Consider the following 23,168-nt stretch of genomic DNA (forward strand, 5'->3'; position numbering starts at 1 on the left):
GCAAGTTAATACTTCTCTGGGGTGTATTTTCACCGGTAACTACAAAGTAGAGCTAGATCATCATAAAAACAGACAATAGTGTGATATTCTACAATGTATTTTCAATTTATTGAATTCAAAAATAACTCAATAAAACTGGATAATTAAGTTTTCTTATACATGAACAATGAGAAGTAAAAGTCTCTTCAAAAATGTAGGCCTATCATCTTGTTCATAAAGCTTTTGGCTTGTTTTATTAACCCAATTTTATAAGGTTAAATAATATTAATTTTTTAACCAGAGTATAATGTGCTTTTGCTATACAAAAAAGTGGGTTTTTTTGTTTTTTTTTTTTTACTATTAACAAAACTGCAGATTTTACTAGGACATTCTTTTTATTTTTTAAAAAACTTTATTTATTATGGTAAAATATATATCACATAGAAATTACTAAATTAATCATTTTAATAAGTGTAAAATTCAGTGTCATTAAGTACATTCACACTGTTGTGCAATCATTACCACCATCCATCTTAAGAAATTCAGAAAAAAATCTCGACTTTAAAACGTTTTCACTGGTGAAACTTTCCATGTAAAACTCTTACTACAATTGATATTACAGGAACATGTTAAACATTAAGAACCAATATACTGTGCATCTATTTCAATTAATGGCATCAAAAATATTCTAGCTATACTATCTGTGAATTGAATAAAATGAGATTAATTAACATATAAGGTTCATGTTATAGGCCAGGCACAGTGGCTCACGTCTGTAATCCCAGCACTTTGGGAGGCCAAGGCAGGCAGATCACGAGGTCAGGAGTTCAAGATCAGCGTGACCAATATAGTGAAACCCCATCTCTACTAAAAATACAAAACTTATCTGGGTGTGGTGGTGCACAGCTATAGTCCAAGCTACTTGGGACTGAGGCAGAAGAACCGCTTGAACCCAGGAGGCGGAGGTTGCAATGAGCCAAGATTGTGTCACTGCACACCAGCCTGGATGACAGAGCAAGGCTCTGTCTCACAACTCTAATATATTATAGTGACAATTAATTATAAACTGTCATGTTTCTAATGGAGCCATCATCTAGTCCCTTACTGAAATACTGAAAGAGAACAAAAAATATTTGAAAAAAAAAAACATGCTACTGTTGTTCTGGACCTTCAAAGTAGATTCAATGGAAGACAGATCAGCTTGAATGTGTTTCCAGGTTGTACAGAAAAAGGAGCAAATCTAGTGGTTGGTGTTGAGACATCCCTTATTGCCAATGGCGTACAGTGGTAGGCCAGAGAGAACCCTTGGTGGGAAGGACTCTGAGGGAGCTTTGTCTCACTTTCCAGAATAGAAGGAAGCACAGGTGTGTTCTTTTCAAGGAACTCCTGCCTGGGACCCCTCTCCACATCTGATCTCTGACTGGAGGACAATGCAGAGGACCAGAGCCTGGGCTGGCTGCCCGACTATCTTGTGTGGAGGTTGAATCAAAGGAAGTTACTGAGCTTCTGCTTGCATGAGAGGTACCAAGATGAGCTCTGTCTCGCTGTCATGGTAAACCCACTGACTAAGGATGGAATTGGCCAGACTGGAGGGATTCCAGGGGCTGACAACAGATCAACAATGGTCACTGGGCCATTTGCACCTGCAATATCACAGCATCACAGCCGGATGGTCTTCCTTCCTCAGGGATCTGATCATCCAGGAGATTCTAGATCATGCTTCTGCCAAATGTGCCACTTAGCACATCAAGAATTGAAGGATAGTTTTCAGAACCTTCATGTTCCTCCTCAGTCAACCTTCAGACATTTTCTTTTGTTATGTTGCCAAAGTTTCTCAGTTGGCAGAGCTCTCATTTTGAGATACTGTAAGTCAGTAATTTCACCACATTCCAAACTCCTCTGGATCCATTATGTAAGATGTCTCCATTAGATGCCTTCAGTACATTCAACTCCAGGTTCCCATGATCCATGCTGTATTCCCCCGATAGAAGCAGCCCAATCACTCACCATTAGCAAGTGTTCATCTAAAACTTAATCTGACTGCCTTTATTATTAAGAACTAACTCCATAGGCAGTTTAGGGTTTTCTAAAGTTTTTCTTTCTCTTTAAGAATTGAGTCCATTCTTCCCTTTCCTTTTTTTTTTTAGGTTCTTGTGAAAGCAGCTACCTGCTTCTCTGAAGACTGGAATTTTACTGCCTGGCAAAGCTGTCCTCCATTCTTTTAATGGGTTTTGAAGGATATTTTGTTTGTATATACTTGATGTTGGACTTGCTTTGTTGAGTCTTCTAAGGACTGAGTCTTACCTGTAATGTCAGTCACCAGTGAAACTTGCAAACATTTAAATTTATCTTTTTTTCCAACTTTTTATAAGAGTTTAGGACAAAGTAAACAGCTATAAGCTCTTTATTCTTGGTTATTACATTTGCTGGACCTCGTAGCTAATTCTTAGTCTAATTTCCAGTACATTCATTTAAGGCCTGCAAATTCACTTTCAATACAGCTAAATCTCTCAAAAACTTGATGTTTTTCCTCCAGAAGGGCAGAAACTCTAATGGATAGTTATTTGATTCTCCTTGCTTTGTAATAAAATGTCTAAAGTACACAACCCCCCACTATGACTGTAAAGGTCAGCATGTTCCACCACATTCTTTGGATTTGGGCCTGGGCTAAGCTTCCCTGGAAAGGCTGTTACTGCCCGGCACTAAGCCTTCAAGAATGGTGTCAAACAGAGCATTGTGGACATTAGTGGACCCTCTATGGCTTCCATGACCACTGCTGAGTCATTTCAGGTTACTAGGATCTTGTGCCTACAATAGACAACAAAGTGTTATGGTGAGTATTTTTCACAGAACCTTCCTAGTGCCTGGCAACCAGGGCAGACCTCAGTGGAGGTGAGGGAGGGGACAAGGAAAACAGTGCCTCCCAACATTCTGTACTTCTTGACCTACAAAACACTGATCATGGCACATGATCGACACTATGTAAGCCAAAGGGGGTGGCCTGTGGTTCTGGCCACCCTCAGCCCTTCCTGGCTTCCCCATGAACTAAGGAGTAAACGTTTTTCTACATGTGTAACCATTCAGGGTCATTGGTTGGGAAGCTCCCCGGTGGATGATTTGCAAGCCCCCAACACTGGCCACTGCACTTCTTTCTCATCAATAAACTTTTCATTCTGGGGCCTTGGAGACCTAATCCAGGCCACAACGATTGGAAAAGACTCCACCTCTCAGTGTTCTTTTTTGTTTGTGTCTGGATTACCTTGAGTTTGTGTGGGGAAGTACATGACGAAAATTTATGAGGAGCTCCTCCATGCTGAACCTCCGACTGAAATGAGGTTTCCGCTCATTTTACTAATTTCACCTTTAAAAGCTGAAGAAGAAACATACAGAATTTTCAAGTCTATTGCTGTTTTGCGGTTGAAGAGTAAAGGTTCAGAGAGGTTAAGTGACTTGCCTAAGAACACCTGGGTATAGTAGGGACAGAATCCTACACTCAGGTTCAACATCTGCACCTCTGCTCATCCAATAACCACATTGTCTGCTGTAATCTCTTGTCAGCCATGTGATAAAGAAAAAGGAGCAATGAATGCTTTATGATGCTCACCTGGCAGCTTCCTGCCAGACTTATTCCAGAATTTAACAAGAAGAGCAGATTCTAAACTAAATCCAGACACCAGACCACAAGATTAGCCTAGAAAATAGGGGGTCCAAACGTAGTGAGAACTGCACTGATTATAATTTAGAGGCCCTGCACTGAGATCCCAGCTCTATTATATACTTACTTTAACTCCCACAAACTTCTTGCTTTGCTTATCTCTAAAATAGGACTATTGTGAGGAGCACCAGGCCTACAATTGATCTTAAATGGAATTTAGCTTCATTCCATTATTCACTTTTATACAAATAGAATCTGCACAAGATGGAATTTTATGTGCTAATAATATATTTTTACAGTCATTCTCATGCTTGTTCACATATTAGAATCACCAGGGGAGGTTTTTAAAAATACCGATATCTGCATTGCCAATACCAAAGGTTCAGATGTGATTGATGTTGAGTGTTGCCTGAGCACTGGGATTTTTTTTTAAAGTTCTCCAGGTCATCCTAATGCACAGCCAATCTTGAGACTGTAGTCTGTTAAAAATTGATAGTAAATGATTATTTGTAGATACTAAGCATTGTCACGTTGTAAAGCATTAATCCACACAACTACACAGCAAATACTATTATTCTACCAGGGAAAAACTTGACACTCAAAGACAGAAAAAAAATTCCAAGGTTATACAACTAGAAAATAGTGGTAGAGAGATTTGGATTTCGGTCTCTCTGTCTTTGAAGCCCACACTAATAGCCACCAGCCAATGCTGTGGAGGCAGAGCTTCCACAGGTCACTTCCATGACACTGTGTGGCATCCTTTTATTCCTCTCAGTCAATGCACTGCTTCTCTGAATTTTTACCATCACATTCACACTATAGAGTCAAAAGTCATCCCACTTTGCTTTTAAAAGGAGCTAAGCCAGACAACAGAGATTAAAATCCCAGCCCAGCTAAGAGTTAGAGGTGGAAAAAATTTCAGCTATTCACTAGCAGGGAACCCAACAGAAGCAGATTTTCTCCTAGTATTCAGCACGTTCCTCAGACTCTACTTGCTGATCACCTTTGACCGCCACCTCATTCCTCGTTCAACCACATTGCCAAATAGATCGATGGAAAATTACCACTTGGATTCACTCAGTGTCACTCCAACTGTACTTGGCAGGAGCGAGGGCCGGGGGAAGGGAATTGGTGGTAAATGACATTGAATGACAGACAGAAGCCTTGTCAGAGAGGCTCAGAGCCAGGAAGCAATTGATTAATACCCAACTCCGGCAAGAAGCTGAGAGTAGAAGACACATTGCCTGACAGTGTGCAATAGGTCCTCATTACTTCCATCACCTCCCATTAAGCATCTGAGTCTCTCATGGGCTCACTCTTTCTGTTCATTTTCTAACACAGAGTACAGTCAGGGAAATTGTGTTATGGTTTCAGTCACATTCAAGAAAACTTTGAGGTTTTCTCTCAGCAAATTATCTCTTAATTTCTAACTGGGCTTTTAGACCCCATTGTAAGACTAAATTAAAAACTTGCTAAGAGACAAAAGGCTACATCTGAAACCTAAGAGTTGTCAGGCTGGAAGTTCAACCCTGAGTTACTGAGGCTTCCTTCTCACTAACATTCGTATCCATCAACAAGAGAGAGAAAAGGGACTCCAATTCATCGGAGTACTGAATCCATTGAAAGGCTGACATTCTTTAACAACTTTATTGGTGAAGCCAGCATTAGTTAATGAAATAATCTTCACCTATGTCATCAGAAAAGGGTGAGATCATGCCAGCTGACTACGTGTTAGTCCTGTGAGCTTGGGTAAGTCACTTAAGTTTCCAAGCTTCAGCTTCCTTATAGAAATTGAACATAAAATTACTTCTTCACAGGATTGTTGGGAGAACTAATGTTTTAGAAGGTCCTTGTAAAGCCCTTGCCATCATAAAGATCAGCTGACTGTCCCCCTGTTGCTGGTGAGAATCATTACCTGTAGTAAAATTAAAAATCCCTGCTGCTAGTCACCCTGGAGCAGGCAACACAGAGATGTCCAATTGAGAAGCAGCCGTGACATAAATCAATACTGACTATTTAAAGCACCTACCCCAGTGGCCTGACTTTCACTTTGGGGCTCTACTTGAAAGCATGCTATGTTTTCTCATACATATGCCATGTCTCTCTGGATCCAAAGTCACAGGGGCTTTTCATTGATCTTCAGTTTCAGCAACTCCAAAGAATGACTCGTTGAGTTCCTTACTAGGACCCCCTTCAAAAATAAATCTTGCATATGCTACATATTTTTTAAAATTTGTATTATACAGTTCCACACATATCATCAAAAATTTGTAAAAATTCATCTAGCCATTTTTTATGTCCTGTGACCATTGTCAAGGTTTAAAAAATATCTCAGCTATGTAGACATTCTGTTAATTTTAATAAAACTCAATTGGTACCTCTGTGCTGGACATCCATCTTCAGGGGCTCCCAGAATGGTGGGGCACACACACAGAAAGAGATGATTTCATGCACTGTGGTATATTCTAGATTCTATGTTCATCCAGGATGCTATGGGAACGCTTTGGTGGCTGGAGAATACTGGGACAGACAAGGAGGCAGCCTGGATTAATAAGTTTTACCTGATCTATCTTTGAACACTCTTTGACCCACATAGTAGGGTGCATCTAAGATTCTGAGAAAGTCGTGTACTTCCAAAATTTCAGGCATTTTTCTGCCATTATTTTTCTTCTTCTTTTTTCTTTTTTTTTTTTTTTTTGACAGAGTCTCATTCTGTTGCCCAGGCTGGAGTGCAGTAGTGCAATCTCAGCTTACTGCAACCTCCGCCTCCTGCGTTCAAGTAATTCACCTGCCTCAGCCATGCCCTTCTAATTTTTTTGTATTTTTAGTAGAGACGGGTCTCACTGTGTTAGCCAGACTGGTCTCGATCTCCTGACCTCGTGATCCTCTCACCTTGGCCTCCCAAAGTGCTGGGATTACAGGGGTGAGCCATCGTGCCCGGCCTCTGCCATTTCATCCATTCATTCAATAATAGTACTGAGGATCTGCTAGGTGTCAGGCACTGTACTAGATCTGAAGGTAAACAGAAATATAGCACTTTTCTTGTCTTTAGTGTCTTACTGTCAGAGGATAGCATGTAGTGTAATAACTGCAGTACAGTGTGATAGTGAAATAATAGAGAAATACGCAAAGCACATAGTTGACACAAAGAATTTTAAGGTTAAGTCAACTTTGGTCAGTAAAGGCATTGCTGAGAAAGACACATAAGATGGAGTGAGGAGCAGGACAGGAGGCACGGGGAGCAGCACAATGAAAGGATCAGAAACAAAGGCACACAGCATTTCCCAGGAAATGAGGGTCCCCACTCCAACAAGAGCATTTCTTTCACTCAACTCAGTCTTGATAGCACTTGCCACTTTTCTAAGTGCATAAAAACAAGCCTCTTTCACAAAGCCTAGAAAAACTATTCTGAGTATTAACATTTGTGAGATTGTGTCTCTGCTTTGACCTGGTCAGTAGTGTGGCATAAAAGTTCTCTTACCCCTTCTGAGCCTCAGTGGCTGATCATCCCTGAGACATCCTCAACTCTTCAATTCCTCAAGTTTTAAAACAAATGTCATATTCTGAATAGATTGGAAAATGAAGGGCAGAGATACCTGAGCACATGGGTAGTTAGTGGCAGAAAGGCTGGAATCCAAGTCTCCTGACTGATAAGGCAATACTCTTTTTCACCATCCAGAGGTTATCAAACTGGAGTGCAAGCATGAAGGATATTTCTGTTCAACTTCCTTGATCCTCCCTCTACTCTGCTTCACTCTGCTGTCTCCAGACAGGCTGATTTCTATGGATGGCATCAACCAGGTTCCCCTGATGCCAGGCTTCTGATTGGCTTCGATGCATCATGGAGAAAATATTAGAGGATTGAGTTGTCTGCCTTCCCCACTGAACTCCACCCCAATCCCTCCTCTAGCAAAGGCCATAGCACTTGTCAAGTAGTCTTCTCCTAGGTCTTCAGCTAGGGCTGCAGCCATAGCACTGGCAGCCACTCCTTCCCTCTGACAATTCAGGCCTGATGTAGGTAATGACCCTTAGGATTGCTACCCCAAGGGTGCTTATGTTAGTTTCTTGTAGCTGCCCCCATATTGTCACGAAATTGAGTGGTTTCCAGAGGATTTAGGAGAAAGTTTGTCCCTTCCCTTTTCAAGCTTCTGGTGGCTGTCTGCATTCCATGGTTTGAGGTCACATTATTCTAATCTCTACCTTCATCTGTAAATTGCCTCCTCTGTTTGTGTTATCTGCTTTTGCTTCTTTCTTATAAGGTAACTTGTGAATGCATTTAGGATTCACCTGACTAATCTCAGATGACCTATTTATCTCAAATTTCTTATTTTAATTTCATCTGTTACCATATTTATATCGTATTTAAGTGAATACCATACTTATATTCACTCTCATTTAAGGAAATAGTCACAGTTCTAGAGATCAAGACATGGACACATCGTGAGGAAAGTTGCCATTCAACCCACTACAGTATGTTACTAGTCTATGATGGTTTTCCTTAGCTCTGCCTACTCCCATTTAGAATATAATCCCACTTATAATAGCCACAAAAAATAAAATACCTAGGAATACATTTATTCAAGGAGGTAAAAGATCTGTACAAGAATTACAAAACACTGATGAAATAAAGCATAAATGACACAAACAATTGGAAAAAAATTTCATGTTTATGGATTTTAAGAATCAATGTCAATAATATGGACATACTGCCCAAAGAAATCTGTGGATTCAGTGCTATTCCTATCAAGCTACCAACATCATTTTTCACAGAACTGGAAAAAAAAAAAAAAAAAAAAAACTATTCTAAAATTTATATGAAACCAAAAAAGAGCCCAAATAGCCAAAGCAATCCTAAGCAAAGAGAACAAAGCTGGAGACATCATAACACCTGATTTCAAACTATAAGGCCACAGTAACCAAAATAGCATGGTACTGGTACAGAAACAGACATACAGACCAATGAAACAGAATAATGAACCCGGAAATAAAACCATATGTCTACAGCCATCTGGTCTTCAACAAACTTGACAAAAAAGTGATGGGGAAAGGACTCCCTAGTCAATAAATGGTGCTGGGATAACTGACTAGCCATATGAAGAAGAATAAAACTAGACCATCACCTTTCATGATATACAAAAATTTATTCAAGATGGATTAAAGATTTAAAGGTAAGACATCAAACTATAAGACTGCTAGAAAAAAGCCTAGGAAACACCATTCTGGACATCAGCCTTGGGAAATAATTTTTGACTAAGTCCTCAAAAGCACTTGCAACAAAAGCAAAATTTGACACGTGAGACCAAATTAAACTAAACAGCCTCTGCATAGCAAAAGAAATTATCAACAGAATAAACAGACAACCTGCAGAATGTGAGAAAATATACTTAAACTATGCATCTGACCAAAGTCTAATATCCAGAATCTATGAGGAACTTAAACAATTCAACAAACAAAACACAAATAACATCATCAAAAAATGGGCAAAAGACATGAACAGGTACTTCTCAAAAGAAGACATACAAGCAGCCAACAAAAACATGAAAAAATATGTATTATCACAAATCATCAGAGAAATGCAAATCAAAATCACAATGAAACACCATTTCACACTAATCGGAATGGCTATTACTAAAAAGTCACAAAACAACAGATGATGGCAAGGTTGCAGAGAAAAGTAAACAGTTATTAACTGTTGGTGGGAGTGTAAATTAATTCAGCTACTATGGAAAGCAGTTTGGAGATTTGTTAAAGATCTTAACATAGAACAAACATTTAACACAACAATTCCATTACTGGGTATATTTCCAAAAGAAAATAAATAATTTTATGAAGAAGACACATACACTTGTATTATAAAGAAGACATCACAGCACTATTCACAATAGCAAAGACATGGAATCAACCTAGGTGTCCATCAGTGGTAGATTGGATAAAGAAAATGTGGTACATATACATCATGGAATACTATGAAGCCATTAAAAAACGAAAATTATGTCCTTTGCAGGAACATCATGCAGCTCAAGGTCACTATTCTAAGAGAATTAATGTGGGAACAGAAAAGCAAACACTACATGTTCTCACTTGTAAGTGGGAGCTAAAAATTGAATAAATATGGACATAAAGATGGAAACAAGAGACACTGGGGACTAGTAGAGAGGAGAATGAATGGGGGGAGCAAAGGTTAAAAAACTACCTATTGGGTACTATGCTCTGTGCCTGGATGGTAAGATCAATCATTCCCTAAACTTCAGCATCATACAATATACCAAAATAACAAACTTGCATATGTACCCCTTGTATATAAAATAGAAGTTGAAATTATAAAAACAAACAAACAAATAGGTGTATTTATTAGACCCTCCTCAATTACTCTGTTTGACTGTGCCATCTTTTATACCCAGTCTAATACAAATCCCCTTTGGGTATCCTTGCAGCATACATGGCAGTATGGGTATAGGAAGCCACCAAAAATGCATAAGGTATGTACCGATTTTATCTATTTCTCTTAATATTAGGTTGGTGCAAAGGTAACTGCAGTTTTTGCCATTAAAAGTAATGACGAAAACTGGGGATTAGAGTTCAACATGGGATGTGGAGGGGACAATTATCCAAACCATATCACATGGTGACAGCAACACCTCCAGACAATTTTACAAAAGTCCCTCTTCATTGCATTACCATGCTCACTGAGAAACACTGATGGGAGGCCTGGTAAGCCATTTCAGAGGTTTTGGCATTTACTAGTAGCGATATGGAAAGCTACTGGAAGATGCTCACTTTTAATCATCACTTTTAATGGTAAAAAATGCAATAGCTTTTATACCAACTTAATAGTAAGTAATTTAAAATATGACCTTTCTATTAAAAATAATATAAAATAATATAGAGTGAAATGCAAAATTTACATGAATTTTATGGATAAAATAAATAAATTATACACTGAAGATCATTTTTAGCTACAATTCCTAATTCTTATATCCAACCACTGGGACAAGTTGATTCTTCTCTGCTGTAATGCTGTCATGTCCTTTGCAGCAACATCACGCAGCTGCATGTGAGTGACAAAAATATTCACTTTAAATTGTTTTATTTTCTGTTTTTAGTAATTAGTCTCTATGATTGAAGTTTTCTGTCCATGAAAAACAGAGGTTTTGTGCAGTCTCACCCTATTCCCTTGAGAACTAGAAAACTCATTTCACCTTTTTCTTCAATTTACCAGCTGTGCAATGGTAAGATGATCAGGTGGAATGAATATATTGGTCAGGTTAATGAGATTTGCAGTATTAGATCACAAGTAAGGCTTTATTAAAGACATTCAGAATGAGTAACCACTCTAATGTTATAGTCAGAGCTCTGATCTCCAAAGAAGGCTTCTGGGTGACAAGTGAAAGGCAAAAGTGAAGGCCTTACAACATTCCAGACTAGTGACAAGTGAAAGACATAGCTCCACAAAAACCAACAACTTTGGATTGGCCTTTATGCCAAGAAACCACTACAAAAGAATCATGGACAGTGCATTAGAACACTGCTTCAGAGAAGCCCAGTACCTAATCTTGCCATTCTTGAGTCGTCCCTTTTTATCATTTTTCACATGAAATTCATCAGCAAATCCTGCTAGCTCTACATGAAAAGATAGCCACAATCCAGCCACTTCTCACCAACTGCCTGAGCTACAGCCACTCTGGCTGATTCCAGAGGCTCCTAACAACGCAACTGCTTCTGCCCTTTCCCTCAAACTATTTTTAACACAACTAGAGAGGTCTTTAAAAAGATGAGTAAAATCATATTCCTCTGATGAGCATCTTCCAGTAGCTTTCCATATCGCTCCTAGTAAGTGCCAAAAAGTCTAAAATGGCTTTCGAGGCCTCCCATCAGTGTTTCTCAATGAGGATGGGAATGCAATAAAGGGGGCTTTTGGTAAAATTGTCCGGAGGTGTTGCTGTCACCATGTGATATGGTTTGGATATTTGTCCCCTCCACCTCTCATGTTGAATTGTAATACCCGGTGTTGGAGGTGGGGCCTGGTGGGGGGGTGTTTCTGTCAAGAGGGTGGATCCCTCATGAATAGCTTGGTGCTGCCCTCATGATAATGAGTGAGTTCTCATTCTGGTAGTTTACATGAGACATGGTTGTTTAAAAGAGCATGGCACCTCTCCCCTCTCTTTCTTGCTCCCCCTCTTGCCATGTGACATGTCTGCTCCTGCTTCTTCTGCCATGACTGTAAGCTTCCTGAGGCCCTCACCAGGAGCCGAGGCCAACACCATGCTTCCTGTACATCCTGTAGAAGCATGACCCAATTAAATCTCTTTTCTTTATAAATTACCCAGCCGAAGGTATTCCCTTATAATATCACAAAACTGGCCTGACACCCCGTGAGTGCCACTCTTCATCTCATGAGCAGGGCAGGGCAGCTAGGTATCCTGCAATGAGTAGATGACCCACACAGTGAAGAATCTTCTTGTCTGTTGCATGACTTTTGGTGTCTTCTGTGGACATTGTATATCACTTCATTGTTAAAAACTTTATCAAGCATTGTTCTCCTCACAAATGCCACTCATGATATTGTAGTCACCAGTATATCACACTTGTATCAGTCAACATTCTTATGTCATGTTTACAATGATTCTAAGGGTAAAGCACTTGACTACTTCATTATATCTACCAACGTAATCATACATTAGGGTTTACATATCTTTTTAGTAATTTCTTACATATATTACTATTAGAGGATAACATTCTTTTCTTTTCCTTTTTTTTCTTTTTTTTTTTTTTAGTTATGTGTGTGTTTAAGTAGGTTCTATTACCTATGGATTTCATTTCAAGATAATGTAGGAAACATTGCAAAATATTTGCTATTCTATGGGCCACTGGGTCTGATGGGTACACTTCACAAAATCTGTACTATGTCACCTCTATGTCCTCAAGGCCCTATCACTTCCACCTCTACAAGCTTCCTTGCCTAGGAGCAAGGCACAGTCCCACCTCAGGACATTAGCACTGGCTTTTCCTTCTGGCTGGAGTGCTCCCTGCTCAGAAATCCACGTGGCTCACTATGTGAGTTACTTCAGATCTCTGCACCAGTGTTACCTGATCACTCTTTACAAAAAACCAACCCTACTCCTGGTGCTCTTTCTTTCTTACCCCACCTTTTTTCTCCATAGAACTTGTCATCCAGCTGATAGTCTGTTTTACAAATTGTAACTGCATTTGATTATTCAGCTATCTCTGTCTGATGCAATGTGAGCTGCCAGAGGACAGGGCTTTTCATGTCACCAGTGCCTGGCATATAGCAAGCATTTTGTGCATATTTACATATTTGTTGATTAAGTGAATATATCTTAATTTCCATTTAAAATGTTAATTTAAAACTTAAAATTTTATTTTTAGAAGCTGTTCTTTGCTAAATGCTTGGGAAGTTTTTTGTGGTTGTTGTTGCTTTTTTTTACAATATCTTGTTCTTGTTTCATGAATACAATATATTTTTGTGTTTCTTTAAATATATTAATGGTAGATTTTATTTGATTTTTAATATTTTGTTCTTTCTACATTTTCTCTCTCCCTCCCTCTCTTTTTTCTTTTAGACAGGGTGTCACTCTGTCACCCAGGCTGGAGTGCTGTAACATGATTAGGGTTCACTGCAGCCTCAACCTCCCAAGCACAAGCTATCTTTCCACCTCAGCTTCTTGAGTAGCTAGGACTGCAGGTGTGTACCACCATATCTGAATAATTTGTTTTTTTTTTTTTTTTTTTTTTTTTTTTTTTTTTGGAGAGAAGGGGTCTCTCTATGTTGCTCCAAATCTCTATCCTGTTTATTTTATTTTTAATTAATTAATTTACTTATTGGCTACCTTGATCTCCTTGCTGTATGTTAAAGGCTTCCTTACATACTAATGACACCTGCCAAATTACATTTTCTTGAGCGAGACACTAGCTTGCAGACTGAAGGTTCTCGGTCTAGGAATGAAGCACAGCCTGTTGACTGACATGTGTCAATAGGAGGTGACCTGATGGCCAGCTGCCTATCCCAACTCTGAGGGATATTCAGAGTCAGTACAGTACCTACTAGTCTTTCCTATTGGTGGTGCTAGCTTTCCAAGGAAGGCTTCTCTCAACTCTTTCTTGAGAAGTACCAATATGGAAGCTCTGGAACTGGGCACTGTTCATTGAGAAGACTTGCACATGGTCTACTTATTTTCTGTTCCAGGCCTCAGTATTCCATTTCTATGTGCCTACCATTCCCTCTAGTTCTTCTGGTTCCATTCCACCAGAGTTACTAGCTTATTCTCAGTAGGGAGTGAGTATCTAGGAATCTAACTGCTTCTTAAATAAAATTTAAAACAAATCCCTGCTACATATACAGACACGTAACACTTTATCCATAACTTCCTCAATGCTTGGAGCTTCCAATTCCATGACTACACAAGTCTGTGGGTAAATGGTAGTGTTTCCCATTAGCATCACACTTTAATTTTATTCCCATTGGCGTCACACTGCAGACTCTTTAATTTTCTTCTGTGCAACAGATTACTTACCATTCTTCCATTTATCATAGAGTTTCATTGAAGATGTTTGTGTTTTGACTTTTTCTCTTCTTACTTTGGGAGTGATTTTTGAGTATAGAAAAAAGTGGAAAGATGTCTTCTCTATCATTATGAAATTGCTTATATTCTACAGTTATTTATAATGGTACAAAAGGGTTTTTTGTTTCAGTTTTTTTTAACTAATCAAATCTCTGTCTTGGCTTGATGTGCTGTTTAAATCATTTGACTTAATAGTTTCTGAGTGGCCAATGTGTGTCAAGCACTGCTTAGACACTAGGGGAACAGCAGTAAACCAGACAGACATGGCCTCCACTCTCATGTACATCATGGTGCAATAAGGAGACAGACACCAACTTGTAGTTATATGTGTGAGGATTGTTACGAAAAGAAAAGTTCAGAATGCTGTGGAATCATACTGAAAAGGTATTTAACATCATATAAAGTAGAGTAGTCTACTCTTATCCATGGAAGATATATTCCAAGACCCCAGTGGATGAATAAAATCATAGATAGTGCCAAACTCTAATATACTATGCTTTTTTCTACGTATACATACCTATAGTAAAATTTAATTTTTAAATTAGGCACAGTAAGAGATTAACAACAATAACTAATATTAAAATAGAACAATTATAACAATACACCAGCATCACTACTCTTCTACTTTGGGGCCACTATTAAGTAAAATAGGGGTTACTTGAACACAAACACTGTGAGAACACAACAGTCTATCTGATAACTGAGATGGCTACTATGTGTCTAGTAGGTAGGTAGTGTAGAAATTGTGGAAACGCAGGACAAAAGGGAAGATTCATGTCCCAGATGGATCAGAACGTGAGAGTGAAAGATTTCATCCTGCTACTCAGAACAGTGTACAATTTAAAACTTATGAATTGTTTATCTCTGAAATTTTCTAGGTAGTATTTTTGGACCATGCAGGTACCTGAAAGTGTGGAAAGCAAAACTTCAAATAAGAGGGAACTACTATATAAGAAATGATTATTAAGCTGGCTCAATAAATTGGGTTTAGGGACTGGAGAATGGGGGTGAGTTGGAGAGGAGAAATAGGACTTTGATACAAAGTAATAGCAAAGACAAACCAGCAAGAAGGACAGAGCATAGCATATTCTGGGAGATGAGAGAGGTCTGCCTATACCAGGGCAGGGTGGACAGCAGTGGGAGAATGATTCTGAATGAGAATGAGAATTAGGAAGAGATCAGAAAATTTCTTAAGCTACAATAAAAATGTTAGACTTTGGTTTAAAGACAATGTGACATCATCTCTCCAATCAAAGATCAGATATTTGATCATATGTGTTATCTTGTGTATGTACTTATATATATGCTTAATATTTGAATCTTAATCCACAGGGATTGTATTTTTTACAGGCTTTGAAAAAAAGAGCATATGTTGATTTTCTCATCCAAATAGCAAATTTCCCAGTGCAGTGCAATACATATTCTATTCTTTCTTTGTTAATATATGATGCCTCCTTTATCACACACGAAGGTGTTATATAAATTAGACACTGAATTACTCATTCTATCTTATTGATCTATTCAACTATTCTTGCACTAATAAGTTGTAAATTGTTTTGGCTTTGTAATATTTCTTCATACTGATAGAACAAGCTTCTCTTCTGTTGAGCTTTGAATTGAATTATAAAATTCTAATTTGGAAATATATATATGTGTGTGTGTGTGTGTATATATGTGTGTGTGTATGTATATATATATATATATGAATTTTCATTCTGTCACCAGAAGACCTTCAGTGCACATAAAAAGTGAAATTCTGTCGCAGTCAGTTCCATTACAAAAAAAATGTAGAAACCAATACATGTCAAAGAATCATCTTTTTGGATGTTAACAATAGCAAACATCTATTCGATATGTCCCATTGTGCCCCAGTACCTAATACTGTGATTGAATTTCAGTGGCAATAAGTAAACAATTGTTGATGGAATTAACTGTTTACTTTTATTTAAGTTGTACCAGAAGGATGAAAAAAAGATGATGTCAGACAAGATCAGGTATAACGAACAGCAAGAACAAATACAATTTAACATCTTCTACACAATATTACCATGCGTAGAATTCACTGGCCTAACTCCAGCAATTCTGGCCCCAGTCTCATCTCCATGTTTTTGTTGGAAGTTAAGAAATGAGCGTCATCCATGATTGTATATTTAGAAAATACCATCTCTCAGCCCAAAATCTCCTTAAGCTGATAAGCAACTTCAGCAAAGTCTCAGGATACAAAATCCGTGTGCAAAAGTCACTAACATTCTTACACACCAATAACAAACAGAGAGCCAAATAATTAGTGAATTCCCATTCAGAATTGCTTCAAAGGGAATAAAATACCTAGGAATCCAACTTACAAGGGATGTAAAGGACCTCTTCAAGGAGAACTACAAACCACTGCTCAGTGAAATCAAAGAGACACAAGCAATGAAGAAACATCTCATGCTCATGGATAGGAAGATCAATATCGTGAAATGGCCATAATGCCCAAGGGTCATTTAAGAGTTCAATGCCATCCCCATCAGCTACCAATGAGTTTCTTCACAGAAGTGGAAAAAACTGCTTTAAAGTCATATGGAAGACCAAAAAAGAGCCCAGCATTTCCAAGACCAATCCTAAGTCAAAAGAGGCAAAGCTGGGGCATGCACGCTGCCTGACTTCAACAGACTACAAGGCTACAGTAACCATAAACAGATGGTACTGTGGCCAACAGAGATATGGACCAATGGAACAGAACAGAGTCTCAGAAATAATACCACACATCTACAGCCATCTGATCTTGACAAACCTGAGAAAAACAAGAAATGGAGAAAGGATTCCCTATTTAATAAATGGTTCTGGAAACTGGCTATCTATGTAGAAAGCTGAAACGGATCACTTCTTACACCTTAACAAAATTAATTCAAGATGGTTAGAGACTTAAAGTTAGACCTAAACCATAAAAAACCACAGAGAAAACCTAGGTAGGTATACCATTCAGGCATAGCATGGCAAGAACTTCATGTCTAAACACCAAAAGCTGGAACAAAAGACCAATATTGACAAATGGGATTAATTAAACTAAAGAGCTTCGCATCGCAAAGAAACTACCATATAGAATGAACAAGGCACCATACAAATGGGAGAAATTTTTGCAATCTACTCATCTGGACAAGGGCTAAGTATCCAGAACCTACAAGAACTCAAACAATTTACAAGAAAAAAAAACAAAACAACCATCAAAAAGGCAAGGATATAAAAGACAACTTCTCAAAAGAAGACATTTATGCCGCCAATAGACATCATGAAAAAATGCTCATCATCACTACCTCGATGAATGGCAAATCAGAACCACAAGAATACCATCTCACACAATGAAGGCGACATGTAAAAAGTAAGGAAACACAGGTGCTGGAGAGGATGTGGAGAAGCAGGAATTTTACACTGTTAGTGGACTGTAAACTATTCAAACATGTGGGGAAGACAGTGGTGGCAATTCCTCCAAGGATGCTTAGAACTAGAAATCCATTTGGACCCAGCCATCCCCATTACTGGGTATATTCCCAAAAGGATCATAAATATGGCTTGCTATAAAAGACACATTCACAACGTATGTTTATTGCGGCACTATTCCATAGCACGCTTGGAACCAACCCAAATGTCCATCAGTGATAGACTGGATTAAGAAAATTGCACCATATAACACATGGAATAATGCAGCCATAAAACAAGGATGAGTTCTTGTCCTTTGAGGGTACACTGGACGCTGGAACCATCACTCAGCAACTATTGCAAGAACAGAAAACCAAACACCCACACCGCAGTTCTCACCATAGGTGGAATTGAACAAGAGAACACTTGGACAAAGAGGGGAACATCACACACCGGGGCCTGTATTGGGTGGGGTTGGGGGGAATAGCATAGGAATATACCTAATGTAAAGAAAGTTAATGGTTTTGGCCAGCACAACATGGCACATGATACATATAAAAACCTGCACGTTGTGCACAGTACTAGAACTTAAAGTATAATAATTAAGAAAAAAAAGAAAACGTAGCAAAGTATATCATTAATTTGTAAAACATGGATAAATAAAACAATACAATAATTTCACTCAAGTTTAAATTTACACAAAACTTTGAAATAAGACAGTACAACTTAATGTATTCTAAGAAATGTACATTTGAAACAACGTAAAAATATATTACTAAATGGTAAGTTATTCAGAAAAATATAAAATACTACAGATCACTCTCCCAAATCAAAGTAAAACAAAACCCACAATTCTTAAGCATCACATAATTTTAAACCTGACTTAGAGAAATGAGCGTCATCCTCAGAAAGAGAAAGGATTGGAGAAGCTTCTTAGGATCAATACCAATGTGTCCCTAATAGCCAAACCTGAAAAGCGAAAGGAGACTTCATGTCTTGACAGTTCAGTTCTGGCCAACACTGGGAATGTCCTGTGATTGGCAGCTGCAGACTGAGAGTTTATCTAAGTTTAAATCCTAGGTAATGTTACACCCTTCATGTATCTCTGGTACCCTACACAGCTGTGAACCACAATAAGAAAGGAACATCTTATCTTCAGTTGAGGTGTGAGTTACATTAGTTTCAGTGTTTTTTTTTTTTTTTTTTTTTTTTTTTACAAAATTTCCATTGCCTAGCTATCATAGCCACTTTATCCCCTCTTCAGAGCCCACCATTTTCCTATTAAAGCCAAATATCAGTTTCAATATCATAGGAAATCTCCGTCAGCTCAATAAATATTTGAGGGGAAATTCAAAGCTGGCATATTTATTTATTTCTAAGAATATTTTACTATTCAGTTCAGACCAGAAATCAAATCTATGGATCAGGGGAAATTACTATATGAAAGTTAATTTCATCTGTCTTCCTGTTTTTGATTTTTATTAATATGACTACTAGAAAATTTAAAATTATGAATGTAGCTCTAGAGATGACAAGGTGAGCACAGAGATGCCCTCCAGGTTGCCTTGCAGCCCAGGGAAGGAGACGGGCCTGTACAAAGCAGTCCAGTCCAGGATAATATGTGATCATTTCCAAAGGGAGTGGATAAATACAGTTATTTAAGAGTTATCAAGAGACAGGAATTCCTTCTGACTAGGATAATTAGATATTTCTACCAGCTTGGTCACAATTGAATTTTCACAGAATTCCAAATCTAAGTATTTTCTCTAACCTGCAGGTTATCATGGAAATATGAAGAAGCCCACAGGAAAATCTCTGATTATGAATTCTGAGGCCAAATCAGCTACCTGCATTGAGATTGAGAACCCAATGGGCTAACAAAACTCATGGCAACTCCAGAACTGAGTTAGTCTAGATCTGCTAGCAAATAGCAGATTTCATTTATCTGGCAAATATTTCATAAATTACTACCAAATACTGAGACTAAGATCTTAGATGACAATGCTAGCTACCTTACCAGATCATTTTTCCTTCTTTACCCATACATTACTAAAATTAGTAAAGCAGGGAATTGACCCAAAGGTTGACAATTGGGTATATGAAGGAAAGCAAGGGCCCTGGGAAGTTCACAAATTAGCAAGTAGCCTCTGAATAATCAGAATTAATTACATCAACATAGCCTCCTTGGGATGCCACTGGATTTTCATTTTTGATTCACTTTAAGAATTTAAATCTATTTTATGAACCAGCAGGATGTTCTGAAAGATAAACAAAGCTGTCTGCAGTTTGAATTTCTCCTGACTTTGTCTAGCTCCAATTTCATATTTACCTCATTCTCTCAATTGTTATGGACTACTTACTCTTTGACAACTCAAAGAACCAGATGTGTTTCAAACTAGGAGGCCAAATTCTTCTCCTGAGAATTCTCTTCCCCGGGAATTTCTATAAAAGGTGCTATAAAAAGTGAATCTTCCTGGCAGCATTTTGAAGGCGAACTCTTTGCTCTGCATGGCATCAAGTTACCTGGAGGCTGTTCAGCATTTATGGTTCCGGAGCTATAACTTTCAAATGCAAATGTGATACAAGCAAGACCACTTGAGACATGAGAACATATTGAGATGTCATTGTAATTACACAGGACTCAGACCTAGCCAGCAAGCCAGGACTATGTACGTGCAGGGGTGATTTGCTTCAAGCCAGTTCGTCTTTCTCCTCAACTCCCAGAGGCCCAGCCAAGATACAGACAAACCAATATGCTATGAGCACCGTTCTGGAATTGTAAACACTGACAACAAACTTCCCAGTGGATAAGGCAGCATTGAGTCTCTAGCCACATGCCAGACATGCTGTTAACTTCAGTTCTTACAGCAGTGATGATTTAAAATTACTAATTTCCACTTACAAAATCAGAAGCTGAGGCACAGAGTGACCAGGAACTCACAAAGTGATTAGCAACTAGTATCAGAACCAGATGAGTTAAGTCACTTGCCTAAATGAAGCAAGGATTCGAAGACAGGGTTATCTGAATCCACATCCTTGCTCTCAAATTCCATGACACACTTCCTACCACAGAATATTTTATTTTAACAATGTATAATGCATCTTCTCCATCATCCTTCAAAGTATTTGATATAATTGGGCAAATCAAGCCATGATTAGAAACCATGTTTTCTCCTCTGTAAAATGAGTTAATGATTACAGTATCACCATAACATCTGGTTATTAAGGGGTGGAATGGGGCTTTTTGTAAAAGTCATGTTTTACTTTGTTTAATGACTACCCACGTCATTCCACAGAGGATTTGAAATGACTTGGCCCAGTAAATAACTCCTTTAGACATCCATTTATTCATCAATAAATGGGGATAATAACATCAGCCACGTGCTGATTGGGGTTGAACCCAAGCAGCCTGGGGTTGCTGGAGTGAAAGGGTGGATCTGAAAACACCGTTTATTACTAGGTGCTATACCAATGTGATTTTGCAAGTACAAGAGCAAAAGAAGAGTTACAGAACCCAGGACCTTGTTATGTTTCTTTTTTTCTCTTAACCCATGTAAGGGTATAGTGAAAGGAAATAAAACACTTCATTTTCTTGTTTCTTTCTGTTTCGCACAAACTTGGGACCTGCTTATTTTAATCAAGCCATCATGTTCCTAGTACAGCTACAAGGGTCCAAGGAAAGATGGCAGTGGCCCTCATCCCAGAACTTGCTACCTGGGAGAATGTTTCTGGAAAGGAGTGCTCAGCTTTTGGGGATACTTAATAGTACTCTCCAAGGTATCATTTTCTGGACAGCTCCATTCTGCAAGAAAGGTCAGAGGGCAAAGCAAAGCCCTCACAGGTAAATATTGAACCAGGTGTTTAAACACCACCAGACACCATACACAAATAGCAGCTGCTAGAGGGAATGTGAAGACCTCATCACCTGGCAACAACTCTGATTAAGGCTTCTTCATGAGAGATTGTAGGAGAAGGAAAATCAAGCATCCATGGTGTATGGCCAGGCCTCTATGTCTTCACACATCAAACTTTCCTGAACAAGGCAAAAGGGATTACTCAGGCACTTGACAATAATGGAAAAACCATGCAAAGGAAAGTGTGGTTCTTCTGAAAGAGGACATGGCAATGGAGTTAGTCTAGATTCTTTTTCTGCAATTCTAATCTTTGTGTAATTGTTCTACGGTCCACAGATGTCATCTGGGGAACATTGTACGGATATGGCTCAGACTTTTATTATATGAAGTGTAAAGCAGTGTCACATATATAGAGAGGGGAGGAGGAGGGAATTAGCATTTATTATCTACTGTGTGCCATGTCCATGTCATGTGCTGGCTGGTTAGTTCTCATTATCTCATTTGATTCTCGCAAGAGCCTCGCAATTACTCCCAATTTACAAAGCAAGAAATTGAGACTCAAGTTATGCTCAGTTTATGTAACTAGTAAATGATCAAACCAGAATTCAAATTAAAATTACTGTTATTCAAAACCATATTTTCTAATTTGCCATGATCCAACATGTCTCAGTAGTGGCTATTACTAAACTAACTGAACTTTCCCAATTCTCACTCATCTATCATGAAATACATGATGCCGGAACTAGACTCAGCACTTGAGCTAAAACCTAGTAAGCCATAAGTTCTGGTCCCCTAAAGGTTTCCACTGGTGCAATTCAAGTCTCTATTTACTCTATTTTATTTATTTGTACCCAAATAAAATTTTAAGTAGACGTTCTTATTCATAAGCTTTATATGGACACAGAAGACCTAGTACCTGAATGGGTTGTAGAAAGCTAATAGCCCAAATCTCCTAATTTTACAGATTAGAAAACTGAGATACTGAAGAGTTGAGCATTTGCTTAAATTCACACGGTTCGTACTGAAGACAAGAAGAGAGCCCAAGCCTGTGTCTGTCTCAGGTTATCCAAAAATTGTGGATCTTGTCTTCTAAGAGTCATATAAATGTTATTTATTTATTTATTTATTTATTTATTTATTTATTTAGAAACAGAGTCTCTCTCTGTTGCCCAGGCTGGAGTGCAGTGGAGTGATCTCAGCTCACTGCAACCTCCGCCTCCCAGGTTCCAGGGATTCTCCTGCCTCAGCCTCCCAAGTAGCTGGGATTACAGGTGTGCATGACTGCACTAGGCCAATTTTTGTATTTTTAGTAGAGACAGGGTTTGCCATGTTGACCAGGCTGGTCTTGAACTCCTGACCTCAGGTAATCCACCCGCCTCGGCCTCCCAGAGTACTGGGAGGATGGATTTTGATATAGTTCCTTATCCTGGAACCTATTACAGACATGAGTCATTGCCCTGGGCCAGAAATAAATCTCTTAAATATACGTTACATATATGTGTAGGTGTGTGCGTGTGTGTGTATGTGTGTGTGTGTGCATGTGTGTGTGTGTGTGTGTGTGTGTGTGTGTATATATCAGATAATGTTTATTGTTCCCATCTAAAGGGATGACAAGATTAAGCAGGCACTTACAATAATAGAGAAAGGCCTAGAATGTAAAGACAAAGAATCTGAATTCATTGCTCAGCTTTGCTTGCTTTG

Source organism: Rhinopithecus bieti, unplaced genomic scaffold (genome assembly GCF_001698545.2).
Source record: "Rhinopithecus bieti isolate Rb0 unplaced genomic scaffold, ASM169854v2 scaffold_32422, whole genome shotgun sequence".
NCBI lineage: Eukaryota > Metazoa > Chordata > Mammalia > Primates > Cercopithecidae > Rhinopithecus > Rhinopithecus bieti.